Raw genomic sequence first — 14,074 nt, 5'->3', positions numbered from 1 at the left:
TATAGGGTCGCACAGAGTCGGACACGACTAAAGCAACTTAACAGAGAGAGCAGAGAGAGGTTTTTCATAGCTTTTCTTCCAAGGAGCAAGCATCTTTTAATTTCATGGCTGCAGTCTTCTATTCTATATCCTCCATGATTTTAGCTAGAAAAGAGGTTACGTGTATATTTCTTAACCATTTAACATGTACAAAAGTGTGCTAGCATTTTCATTAGGTTCTTATCTTTTTTAATGTGTCACTAGTGAAGTTTTGGAGTGCTGTCTCCCTAAGATCATCTTTCCCCATAAGCCCTATGGACTTTATTGCACAATTGTGCATAGCATGGTGATTTCTATGAAAGCAATTATATTATAGCAGAAGTGTATTAAGAGTGTGGGGTACACCCTTAAAAGACTAATCTTGGGTCCAAGAGCTTTGGGTACACACATTTATACACAAGGGCTTGTTTAAATACAGTTGACAATGCAGGGGTTGGGATGCTGACTTTCTGCACAGTTAAAAAAAAAATCTAAGTATAAGTTATAGCTGGCCCTTCTTATCGGCAGCTCCTCTATATCCATTGTTCTATATTCATGGATTCAACCAATCAATACTAATGCTGTAGTATTGGGCTTCCCTTGTAGCTCAGTTGGTAAAGAATCTGCCTGCAATGCAGGAGACCTAGGTTCGTTTATGGATCAGGATGATCCCCTGGAGAAGGAAATAGCAACCCACTCCAGTATTCTTGCCTGGAAAATCCCATGGACAGAGGAGCCTGGCAGGCTACAGTTCATGGGGACACAAGAGTCGGACATGACTTAGCAACTAAACCACCACTGTAGTATTACTTTTGGAAAAAAATCTGTGTATATGTGGACCCATTCAGCTCAAATCTGTGTTGTTCAAGAGTCAGTTATTCTACCAGGCAGGTGTCCTGTCACATCAGTTTGTTTCAGGGTTGACAGAAGAATAAAGTATCCATTTCAAAGGCCACCTAGACAGCGGTTCTTAGTTGCAGGATATGGGTCCCTTGTTCCCTCTTTCTGAATCTTGGAGGGGATGGCCACCAGCAAAGACAAGCATTAAATCAGTTTACATACAATGGTTCAGGTTAGCAGTGACCCAATCTTTTGTCATCTTAGGTGCTGGAAACAGTATAGGTCAAAGCATGTTCCCACATCACAATCCCCAGAAAACTGAATAGAGAGAAGATTCCTGGACCTCACTCCAGATCCACCAAATCAGAACCTCCAGGACTAAGAACTAAGGAATTAGCATTTTGATACTCAGTGGTCCTTAGACACCCTAAACTTTGGGAACCACTGGACTAGAATGCCTAGCTAAACAAGACACAGTGCAGAGCTAGTTCCCAGGTGCTTAATATCTAGTCAAACTACCTTTTATCTAGGACAGCTGGCTTTTATTCTGTTTCTTATCATTATTGTCCAACTCCAATGTCTTATGTCCAATTTTAGACCATTATTGTTGAGATATGCCACGGATACAACACATTGACCTGTATGAGGAATTGGGGGTTGAAAAAAAGAAAGGAAAGTGCCAGAAAGGGGCCTGACATATTAGAGAGTGTTGTTCTGTAGCTGGTTCATTGAGTTCATATCCCATCTGTCTGTCAAATTTTTTAGAACTTTGAATTAAATTCTCTGGTGTGTTCTGAAACAAAGACAGGACATCTGTAGCTTCCTAATGAATAATTTCTCTCCTCTATAATCTAGCCACTGATGAACTGGCACTAAGTTCTATATTTGTGTACAAGATGGGTTGGGAACAAAATACCAGCTAAAAACTGCAAAGATATTATGAGTGCATTAAAGGAATATAATTATTTTTATGGAGAAGATAGCCGTTATTATAATGTGCCATACAGTAATGCTTTGTAATCATCAGCAAGTGTTAATGTAATATTTAACATCTTTCACCTTGGAAAGTGAGTATTTTATTATGATTCAAGTCACAGGTAAAATAACGAAAGATCTTAACTTTCTCCTTAATAGCCCCGAATACATATTACAAAATAACTCCAGTCCTTAGCATGCAGAGAGGAGAGAAAGCAAGTTCTATCTTCTAGTGTGTGTACGAGGACATTGTAATAAAGAGATGCTTTTGAAGGAAACAATGAAGAAAATGGACATGAAAGTACAGAATTAAAATGGATTTGCTTTGTCTGTATTAAAATTGTTGAAACAAGAACTGCCAAGATGAAATTTATTATGCATGCTGGGTAAAATGGCCCCAGGTATCAGAGAATTAGTGTGAGAATTAGCTAAGGGCTAGAAACCTCCATTCCCAGAAGTTATACTAACGATTCATCTTGCCCACCCTTTTCTAAATAAGACTTGACTTTATTTGTTCAAGTATTCTCACTTTCTGATAGCATAACAAGTGTAATGTTTATATTTTAAGAGTAAAATGCCATATCTACAACTTATTTTTAATAAATGTCCAGAGAAAGAAAAAACAAATATGGTAAAGCATTCATCACTGATGAATCTAAGAGAGCGGTATATGCGTGTTCACTCAACTATTCTATCAACTGTTCTGAATGGGGTAGATTTTTCACAGTATAACTTTGGAGGGAAAAAAAGGAATGCACAGTGCTGCTTAAGGTCAATGAAAATATTCACTGTCACTCCAGAAACCCCTGAGATCATACCCAAGCCTCTGAGCATGATTTGATGTGTAATTCTGGTTTTATGGCTTGGCGTGGTACTCCTCTAAAATTATGACTGAAGAAGAAGGAAGCGAAACTCAATACTTCCCTACCCACTGTAATTCTCTTGATATTGAGTATACTCCCCTCCAGAAGTATGACTTGCACAGTAAATGCTACAGCGGTTTTCTACCTTCAGGCCCATTCTTAAAAGATTATTCCTCTTTCTGTGGTTGACTAAAAACTGAGTTGTCATAGTATAAAGATCAAAATGAGTCTCTGCAAAGAATGGGTTTTACGTTAAATCTTTGAACCAAATAGTTTCAAAGTAGGAAAAAGGTTTATAGACTTGGATCCATGAGTAAAATTTCATTTATCAAAATGAATGACTAGGTGGATTTATTCATGGCATGAAATCATGGAATTGAGAGTTTCTTTGGGGCAACAAGTACTGAAGCCCGTATGCCCTAGAGCCCAGGCTCAGTAACAAGAGAAGTCATCTCCATATATCGCAACTAGAGAGTAGTCCCTCACTCATGAAAACTAGAGAAAGCCTGCTCGCAGCAGCAAAGACCCTGCTGCCTTTGCTTCTCCTGCTCAGTCGTGTCCAACTCTGCAACCCCACGGACTGTAGCCCACAAAGCCCCCCTGTCCAAGGAACTGCCAGGCAAGAATACCAGAGTGGGTTGCCAATTTCCTCCTCCAAGATTTCTTCCTGACCCAGGGATCAAACTTGGCGTCTCCTGCATTGCAGGCGGAGTCTTTACAACTGAGCCATCGAGGAAACCCTAAGGAAGACCCAATGCACCCAAAATAAATTTTAAAAATTTTTAAATATTTTTTCCTGGAAGAGTCATAGATGTTTTTCTGTTATATATGTTTACATTTGTTTCTATATGTTATATATGTTTCCATTTCAGAAACTTGAAGCAACTAGTTCATCTCACATTTTCTCTTCTTCTTCCCCGTCATCATCTTTCTTCTCTAGCCCCCATTACTTTTATCTCAGACTCTTCTACTTAGAGTGCAGTCCTGGGCAAAAGACCCTATCTCATTCCCGGAATAAGAAGGACTAATGTACCTCACAACCCTCCTGGATTCCTTGTCAGTTTGGCCTCATTTTTATCTGCCAGTGAATTGTGTTGCTTACTCTCCTCACTTGCTGGGAACCCACCAGCCTCACAATCTCTCCAATCAATATTTAAATCCCCCCTTCTCTGAAAAAGAAACAAGGAGATTCTCTCTCTCTCCCTCCCTCCCTTCCTCTTTATCTCTCCCCCACCAGCTTCCATTTCTATAGATCCAACAAATGATGGTTTGGGGAGTTACTAAACTTAGCCCTTAGGCTACCTGACCTATCTGCCCTTTCACAGCTGGCTCTCCTCTGCACCTGCTGGACCCATTATAGTTCTACATTCCATGGAAACCAAAAGATTCTTAAAACTTGCTTAGTAAATGCTGGTTTCCATTCTCCCAGGAATGCAAGTTCATGACAGGTGACGTGCATAATGGGATCAACTGAACCTAGTTATATTCTCTACTGAACCCCTTAGGTATAGCCGCAAGACTTCCCGGATACCAAATACTTCTGTCTACTGCACCATGAGCATCTGCTTCCAGATACAGGGTTAAAGTGATGACTGGACAGACACAGAAACAGCAGTGCAGAGTTTCCCAAAGCACCTCAGGATGACAGGTATTGTATCTGCTCATCTGCTGCTGCTATTATTAGAAGCACTTCATACTAAGCTGTTGTTGAGGATGAAGTGGTTTAAGACTTATGAAGTCTGTGTGATAAACACATGACACAGGGCTTTTGGGCAGGCTGGGTAGCGTGCAGTTTTATTCAGCACCACACCTCAAATGCTCAGCTGGGCAGCCTGCTTTAAGGGCACTTTCCAAGCAGCAGCAAGGCACTTCAAATGTTTGAATGACTCATCCAAACTGACATTCCACCACAGCCCAACTAACCTCAGGGGATGGGCAGGCTGGCAGCAAACTGCCACAGGGAAACACACTGGAGAGGAAGCAAGGGAACCACAGATGCCCACCAACTGGGCATATGAGTCACTGGGTCCCTCTGTGCCTTTGTTAACCCGTGAAGTTCACAGACAACACCACCTACCTCCTACTTGCCTTGGGAGGTTGTTCGGAGGACTGCAGGCAATGTTGGCCAAGTGTTTAGAACTCCAGAAGATACTAGAATTCAGACAAATGGAATGCCAAGTCACAGTGGACATTGTGAACCCTAGCTCCTTCCTTATATCGATAGAGGCACGTCATTTATGGCATTTGTTAATTCAAATATCTTTACATTTGGATCCAAGCACTAAGCTATGTTGCGATGTGACTGCCCCCTCAGGTGGAGTCCTATAGAGAAAGCAAGGGCCCTGGAGATGGGCATGCTGGAGAGCGTACCCTTTTATGAACTACACCTGTTCAGAGTGTGAGAGCATCACTGAACTGGCACAGCAGATTCCCTCCCATTCCAGGAGACATGTGATGAAAGTCTATTGAACTGGGCCAGCAGCAGGGTCATCACCAGCCACTCTCTGTAGATTTGATCTGTCGATTCTACCAGCACCCTAGATGAGAGAGAGCAGTGCTGGGGGCAAAAGGCACACTCAAGTGTGGTCTCTGATAGATCTCACTTCTCCAGAGGATACGGAGAATAAGTCACAAATAATAAAGCCCAGCCTGTGGAAAGAGACCAAAACAAGAGAAGGGGCATCAGATTCAGACAACTCACAGGCCCCTGAAAAGATTTCCTGCAGGAATCAGAAAACAAAGTTTTGGAAAGCTTGCCTCCTCAGAAGAATGCAGAGTAACTGGCCTCTTTAAAACAGATTCAGAAAAGCACAGTTCAGATCGAGATGGAAAGACGATAGAATGAAAGAAAAATGGAGGTGGTTGAGATGAATCTGAGACAATGGGATTAAAACCCGTAAAGGAGACAGCACAGAACAGAACTGACCATGTGGCATCACCTTTCTTGAGGGCAGTTCAGCAACGCGTATTTATATTCTTAAATACACACATGGTCTTTTACTTAACAGGTCTATTTCTAAAAAATATAATCCAAGGAAATAATAGTACATTACAAAGATGGAAGTACAGGTGTTAATGAGGGCTTTTATAACAGAAAAATGTGTCTACCAATGGCGAATTACTTAAATAAATTATGGTCTTGATATATCGCAACATTAAGAGGGACACAGCATTAACAATTTTTAATTTTTTTCATATTCTTTTATATTATAGCTATTGAATATAGTTCCTTGTTCTATACAGTAGGACCTTGCTTTTTTATTTTATATATAGTAGTTTGTATCTGCTAATCCCCAACTCCTAATTTAACTCCACCCATTCTCCCCTTTGCAACTATAAATTTGTTTTCTATGTCTGTGAGACTACTTCAGTTTGTTTTTTTAAATATAAATTTATTTATTTTAATTGGAGGTTAATTACTTTACAATATTGTATTGGTTTTGCCATACATCAACATGAATCCGCCACAGGTATACACGTGTTCCCCATTCATTTACATTATATTTTAGTTTCCACACATAAGTTATGTCACATGATATTCATCTTTCTCTGACTTACTTCACTTAGTGTGATCATCTCTAGGTCCATGGCACACTTGAGCAACACTACTCTCAGATCTGGACAAGAAGTACCTCTGCCCTGGGCTTCATGCTTTAGCCTTGCTCTGCGTGCCACAAACCGTGCGTATCATAAACACACACACAAATATCAGAGCACAGGCCTGCCACTTGTCATCTGACCGTTAGCACTGGCCCAGCACAACCTCTAACCCTAAACATGGGCTCCTGTCCAGACCCCAGGGGAATACTGCTTCCCCTGGCTAACCCTCTCTCCTCTGAACAAAAGGCAGCTGTGTCAAAATGCCATGAAGATTTGCGGGTTGCTCCGCTGCCGACACTGAAGGCCAGTATCTCTGGAATTCAGGGCAGATCTGAGCAGCCCAAGTTCTTAGGTTAGAAAAAAGACAAATTTGTTCCCTTGTCAAATCTGTCTCAGCTTGAAGGCAATAAACTCTTCCACCATGAACTATTTCCCAATAATGCCACACCTCCCTGTTTTTGTGTTTCAATTCATGGCTCTAGGAGACTAACAATATTATATTCACAACAGTCACATATAATGGCAGAGGAAATTTTTGTAACACTAAACAAGTTTATTTTACTTTTTGATTTATACCATCTCTCAGATCCCAAACCACCTCTCAGATTTTGCCGTGTGAGGCCCTTCCCAGGACTCTGCAAGCGATACTCCTAGTTTCTGCCAAACTAGGTGCAGGGAAGACTGCAGCTAGACGGCAAGGCCAGAGAAGGCAGGGACTTGCTTCTTTTTCTGTTTGTTGGATATTCCTGGCAGCATCATCTCCACAACAGCCCTTCAATGTGGCGGCGACAGCTGGTTCATGTCCTGCTTGTTGTGGCAGTCCCAGACCAAGCATCACAGCATCTACTGGCCAGACAAGATTCCCTGTTCCAAGTCTGCACTTTAGCTATCCAGTGCCCTCCTCCGAGCTTTCGTTTCTCCCCTGCTCTCCGAGCCCAGGCTGGTGGCTTCTGCAGCTACTATCTGCATGTTATTTTGCGTGTGTGCTAAGTAGCTTCAGTTGTGTCCAACTCTGAGACCCCAGGGACTGTAGCCCACCAGGTTCCTCTGTCCAAGGAATTCTCCAGGCAAGAATACTAGAGTGGGTTGCCATGCCCTTCTCAAGGGGATCTTCCTGACCCGGGATTGAACCCCTGTCTCTTTACATCTCCTGCACTGGCAGGAGGGTTCTTTACCACTAGTGCCACCTGGGAAGCCAATGTTACTTTTATGACTCTTTTTCAGTATTTTAGTTCGAGGATACCTGTTTACCAATTCCTTAAGTTCTTGCTGTAATTTCTGTTTTCCTAACTGAACCCTACTGATGCAATAGATCTGAATGTAGTAAGCATGAAGAATAACAATAATTCTTCACAGTGCAATTAGACAGACACTGAGTGCTGGAATTGTGAATGGCTTTATTTTTATAAACTTACTTAATAAGACAATTAAATGTTGAACAAATAAAATACAATCTTATTTAAATACTTTGAATTTAAATTTTTTATATTTAGAATTATGATTTGAACTGGGCTTTGTACTTTTAATAAGTAATCTTGAATACTTTAGAAGAAAAAATATCTTACATTAAAAACATGATGTCTTAGTCAAGGTCCAAGTGACAGAGAGACTTATTTCAAGGAATGGGTTCACGTGATTGTTAAGGCTGTCAAGTCTGAAATCCAAAGGGCCGGCCACCAAGACTAGAACTCTGGGGCAGAAATGAAACTGCAGACTTGAGGCAGAATTTCTTAACTGTGAAACCTCAGGTTTTCCTCTTAAAGCCTTTCAATTAATTGAATGAGACCCACTCACATTGTTGAAGGTAATCTTAAAGCCAACTAATTGTAGGTGTTAACCACATCTACAAAATGTGTGGTTGAATAACTGTCTACAGTAACTGAGCCAAGCTGATACATAAAACTAACTATCATTTTTACATATGAAAAATATAAAATAATTTTATATAAAACAATACCTGTAAAATACATAGATGTTTTTATTTTACAACATTAATTTAAATTTTTGTAAATATATTTAATGTTTGTATACCCTGGATGCTTTATGTTTGATTTAGAAATGAAAAAGACAAACGTAGAGCCCAGGAAAAGAAAAATTTGAAGTTGCAGAAATTTCATCTAATTTGGTCAAGTTTGGTATGTCTGAAAAGAAAAATTTTCTTGCTTTTTCATTATATTTGATGAATAACTAAATTTCTGTTATGTTAATTCTAAACATAGAATTTCCAATATAATGTCATGTTTGCTAACTTAGGATGATCATAGCCAGGTGAAGGCTGCTCATTTCCACTGTTTTCAAGTTTGGAACATTTACGTAGACCACCTCTTTCCAGAAGGGAAAATCCTGAATACCTGTGCTAAACATGCTTGGATTTGGCAATGTCCTTGAAATATATTTGAAATATATATTGAGCTTCCCTGGTGGCTCAGACTGTAAAGAATTGCCTGCAATGCACAAGACCTAGATTAGATCCCTGGTCGGGAAGATTCCCTGAAAAAGGGAATGGCTACTTACTCTAGTATTCTTGCCTGGAGAATTCCATGGACAGAGGAGCCTGGGGAGCTAAAGTCCATGGGATCGCAAAGAATCAGACACTACCTGAGCAACTAACTTTCACTTTTCTTTCACTTCGAAATATACTACAACCAGGATAGAAAAATGTTTATGGTCACTGCTATTTTCTGCCACATTGCTTCACAAGAAACTTTATAACAACTGACTAATGTAAATATTTTCATTTATTATCATTATTTTTTGGCTAATTTGGTAAGCCAAACTGATGGTAAGCCAAAAAAGATATGTTGTTTTTATTATAATTATTGATGAAGAGAAATAATTTCTCATTTGTACTTGAATTAACATTATATATTACTAAAGCATGAAACCACTTATAGTTTATGACCAAGCAATTCTACTCATTAAATTTATTTTGGACAAATGGTCCATACTCAGAAGAACTGAAGAACTATACTTAAAGCAGAAGATAGGTATGAGAGTACTCTTTTCCTGGAGTTATTATATCATTGGAAAACTGGAACCAATGTTGAATGAGTGGAGAGTCATTATCTAATTATAATAAATTTATTTATTGTCTTTATGCTGCCCCCTCCCATGGCTGCTATATTAAGTTTATATGCCATCATGGGTAACAGGGCAGGAGGAAGGGGTGAGAAGACTCATAAGTGTAAAAAAGGTTAAGAAAATGCAAGATATTAATTACTCATACACTTTGAGTATATTAAGATTTTTTTAAATGCATTAAAAAGGCCAGAAGGAAATTCATCAAAATGTTGATCTTGGTTATATTAGGGTCACAAGATCACAAGTATACTTTTTCTTCAATTGCTCTTTTTGCTTTATAGAAAAACTTTTTGTATAAAGAGGTTATATAACTTTTTCCTTGTAAAGAAAAGTGAAAAAATAATTCCATATATTCCACTAAAACTTTTGAACTCATTAAAAATTCTTTATTATTCAGAGCTAAACCAAATAGTCAAGTTTTCACTTTCTTTGAATCTCCTCACTTCATGTTTTACTGTGAATGCGGAAACCATCTGAAGGCTCCATCAAGTTTTCCTCTGTCACCTCCAAATGTCTTTATGTAATAAATTATTCTTCCCTATTGTCCCAAAGAAACACCCTGCCTATTTTCTAAAAGGAAGTCTTTCAATTGTGTCCTTGGTTTGAATTGTTTCTTGCCCTCCAAACTTTGCCCTATCCATTATGGCCTCTCTCATGTGAATTTGCCTCTTTTTTCACTGGGTTCTTCCCTGGGCCTAGTGCAAATCCAAAGCGTCAAATTCCTTATTCAATATTACCTAGAGCAGCAGCAGCAGATCACTGAGCCAGTCGCGCGTCCCTTCTGAGCAGAGCCCTGTTTGACCGCGCAGTTCATGTGCCCCTGAAGCCCGCCCTGCTGGACAGACTCTCTCCTGCTGTGTTTTCCATCTCGGTGAATGGCACTGTCATCTATCCAACTTCCCAGGTTATTGTTCTCAGCTTTTCCTCTCCCTATCCCTCACACCTAATAAATCACCAAGTCTTGAAAGCTCCCACTTAAATATCTCTTGAATTGGCCCACACCTCTTTATCCCTACTGCCAGTCTCCCTAATTCAGGCTCTCATCACCCCTCACCTAGAAGACTGCATCAGCCTCTAACACTCCGGCTTCTCCCGACTCCCTCCTCCACAAAGTCAGCCAGGGAAATCTTGCTAAAAATGCAAATCTCATCATCAATTCTTTCCCCACCTCCCCTACTGACAACACCTCAATGACACCCTTTGTTTGCGGAATAAAGTTCAAACACCTTAACACGGCTTATAAGGCCCTTTCTGATGTGGTCCCTGCTTGCTCTTCAAGTCTTGACTCTCACTGTAACTCTCTCCTTCCTGGAGGCCATTCTTTCTCCTCTATCCTGATGTGTTATAAGACCCTCAGGCCTCCAGCTAGACTTCATAAAAAACTCAGAGAGGTCACACAGGTAGACCTCATGGGGAAAAATACAGAAACAGCTCTAGAGCTGGGCCTGAACCCTCCATGCCACAGGGCACAGGTTGCCTCTGCAGCAGCACACCCTTCCACCACCCCCACCTCCCCCATCCTGGTGGGACCATGTGGTGGGGCAGAACAGCGTAGTAGCTAAAAGGAGGACCCCTGGAACCAGACTGCCAAGATACTTAATGCTTTCCTGCTTCAGTTTCTCATCTGTGAAAATGAGAACAATAGTATCTACCTTAAACTCAGGATTAGATGAGTTGGTATACACGTCCTCAGGACAGTTCTCTGACAAGCTGTAAGCACTATCTGAGCATCATCAACACAGCTAGAACCTGTTTCTGCTTCTCACTCCGGTCAACCGACACCCACTATCCTTCCCAGAGCTCGTGACGCCTGCTCATTGACGGCTTTGGATTACTTATGTCTTCCACTTCTTCGTGGCATCTGCATGTGGTCTTCTCTTGTGTGAGTTTAGCTTCCACAATTTGAACAACTTGAAATGTTCCGATCTCCCCAGGAGACATCTGATGGGTCCAGAAGAATCACTGCAATTCCTCTGGGACAACTACTGCAGTGCTGAGGCAGGGGCCCTACCCGAGGCTGCTCCCCTCTGTGATGGTTCAGGGAAAGAACCTCTTAGAGGAGCCTGTGGACCAAGCCAGCATTCCGAGCCCTGTCCAGTTTGCACGCGTTCCCTCAAGCTTAAAGTGCTGTGCTTTCTCTGACTGCTGTCACTGCCTCGTCTCCCGCAGTCAGTTCTTATCCTTATCTTCCTTTCTAAAAATTTTGTCTTTATATATTTCATATTGGAAAGCCATGCAATACCTTCATTTTTAAATATTTCAAATCACTGCACGTTTACTTCTGTGAATTACACTGCCTGTGTTTTTACGTTAAACAAATTCTAGAAGCAGTTTTAGCAAGGTAAGAAATTCCCAACTTAAATAGCAAAGAAATAATACATCCCACTCGCTGATGACGACAGTTGTTTCTGTACTTCCCAAGTCTTTCAAATAAGTATCTTATTTGGTAAGATGAACTCTAAGAGCAATTATGAAAAAGTCAGACAATTCCACATATAGCCCAAAAACCTCATTGAAAATACTGTTTGTATGGGATAGAATGTAGGTGTAGCTGTAGTAACAGGATATACATATGCTTCTTTTTCTTTTACACCATGTGATAAAGCAAAATTCATGATTTATTAAAATATGTATATTCATTTAAAAATACTCAGGCATGCTATATATAAAAGATAAAATAGAAATAATTTTATATAATGTGATGTGTGTCCTTGCCAGTTCATAAATTCATTCCAGATCCAAATATCCAGGAATAATTCAAAAGCATGTTTAGTACCCCATTGTGTTTGGTTTTTTCCTGTATTTTTCTGCCCAAAAAGTTGAAAGAATTGTCCAAGTGAATACACACGTGGTTTGTCTGTCCATTCTTCTGTTGATGGACATTTAAGCCATTTCCATTTGGGGCTGTTATGAGTAAAACTGCCATAAATATTCTACTATAATTCTCTTTCTGGATAGATTATTTAATTTCTCTCTCTAAATGGTGCTTTTGATGAACAGAAGCTTTTAATTTTGAGGAAGGACTTTTCTTTTTTATGGTTAATTCATTGGTGTCCTAATTATGAATTGTTGCCTACCCTAAGTCCATGAATATACTATCTTCTGTGTTCTTCTAGTTTTACCTGTCACGTTTATATATATGATTTAATCTCAAGTTGCTTTTTGAGCATGTTTTAATGAAGAGCCTGTTCCTAGGGTCTTTTTATTCCATGTAAATATTAAATTGTCCCAGTGACATTCATTCTTTTCCCACTGGATTGCATTGGTGACTTTGCTGTAAATCAAGTAAACAGATATACATGGGTCTATTTCCAGACTGTCTATTCTGTTTCACTGATCTGTTTGTCTGTCTTTGTGCCAATAGCACATAGACTTACTCTTGTAGACAAGATTTTAGATTAATTCTTGATGTCTGGCAGGTTAGTCCTGCAAATCCATTCTTCTTAAGATTAACTATTTTAGATATTTTGCTTTTTTCTTATAAATTTTTTAATCACTTGTGAATTTCTATAAAAAACCTATTGAGAGTTTATGTAATTGCATTAAATCTAATAGGTAAATTTGAGAATCGTCACCTTGATAATACCGAGTCTTCCAATCCTTGAAATGGTGTCTCTCTCTAATTCAGTTCAGTTCAGTTCAGTTCAGTAGCTCAGTCATGTCCGACTCTTTGCAACCCCATGAACTGCAGCACGCCAGGCCTCCCTGTCCATCACCAACTCCCGGAGTTCACTTAGACTTACGTCCATCGAGTCAATGATGCCATCCAGCCATCTCATCTTGTGTCATCCCCTTCTCCTCCTGCCCCCAATCGCTCCCAGCATCAGTCTTTTCCAATAAGTCAACTCTTCACATGAGGTGGCCAAAGTACTGGAGCTTCAGCTTTAGCATCAGTCCTTCCAAAGAAATTCCAGGGTTGATCTCCTTCAGAATGGACTGGTTGGATCTCCTTGCAGTCCAAGGGACTCTCAAGGGTCTTCTCCAACACCACATTCAAAAGCATCAATTCTTCGGTGCTCAGCCTTCTTCACAGTCCAACTCTCACATCCATACATGACCACAGAAAAAACCATAGCCTTGACTAGACGGACCTTAGTAGGCAAAGTAATGTCTCTGCTTTTGAATATGCTATCTAGGTTGGTCATAACTTTTCTTCCAAGGAGTAAGCATCTTTTAATTTCATGGCTGCAGTCACCATCTGCAGTGATTTTGGAGCCCCCCAAAATAAAGTCTCTAATTAGGTCTTCCTTAATTTCTCTTGACAAAGTTTTGTAGTTTTCAATGTAGAAGTTTGCATATCTTTTCATTCCTAAGTATCTACTACCTTGTACTGTCATAAATGGTAGTTTTAACATTTTTAACATTTTTATTTTCTAGTTGATTGTTGCTAATACTTAAAAATATTTTTTCCTGTTGACCTTATATCCAGATACCTTTGCTAAATTCAAACTTATTATTTATCTGTGGACTCAACTGGATTTTCTGTGAGTAAAGAGAGTTTTACTTCTTCCTGGGTTTGATTCCTGGGTTGGGAAGATCCCCTGGAGAAGGGAAAGGCTACCCACTCCAGTATTCTGGCCTGGAGAATTCCATGGAATGTATAGTCCATGGGGTCGCAAAGAGTCAGACACGACAGAGCGACTTTCATGTTCACATTTCCAACTGAATGCCTTTTATTTCTTTTTATTGTTTTTTCT

This window comes from Capra hircus, chromosome 20 (genome assembly GCF_001704415.2).
Source record: "Capra hircus breed San Clemente chromosome 20, ASM170441v1, whole genome shotgun sequence".
Classification (NCBI taxonomy): domain Eukaryota; kingdom Metazoa; phylum Chordata; class Mammalia; order Artiodactyla; family Bovidae; genus Capra; species Capra hircus.
Note: the sequence above shows the minus strand (reverse complement) of the source record.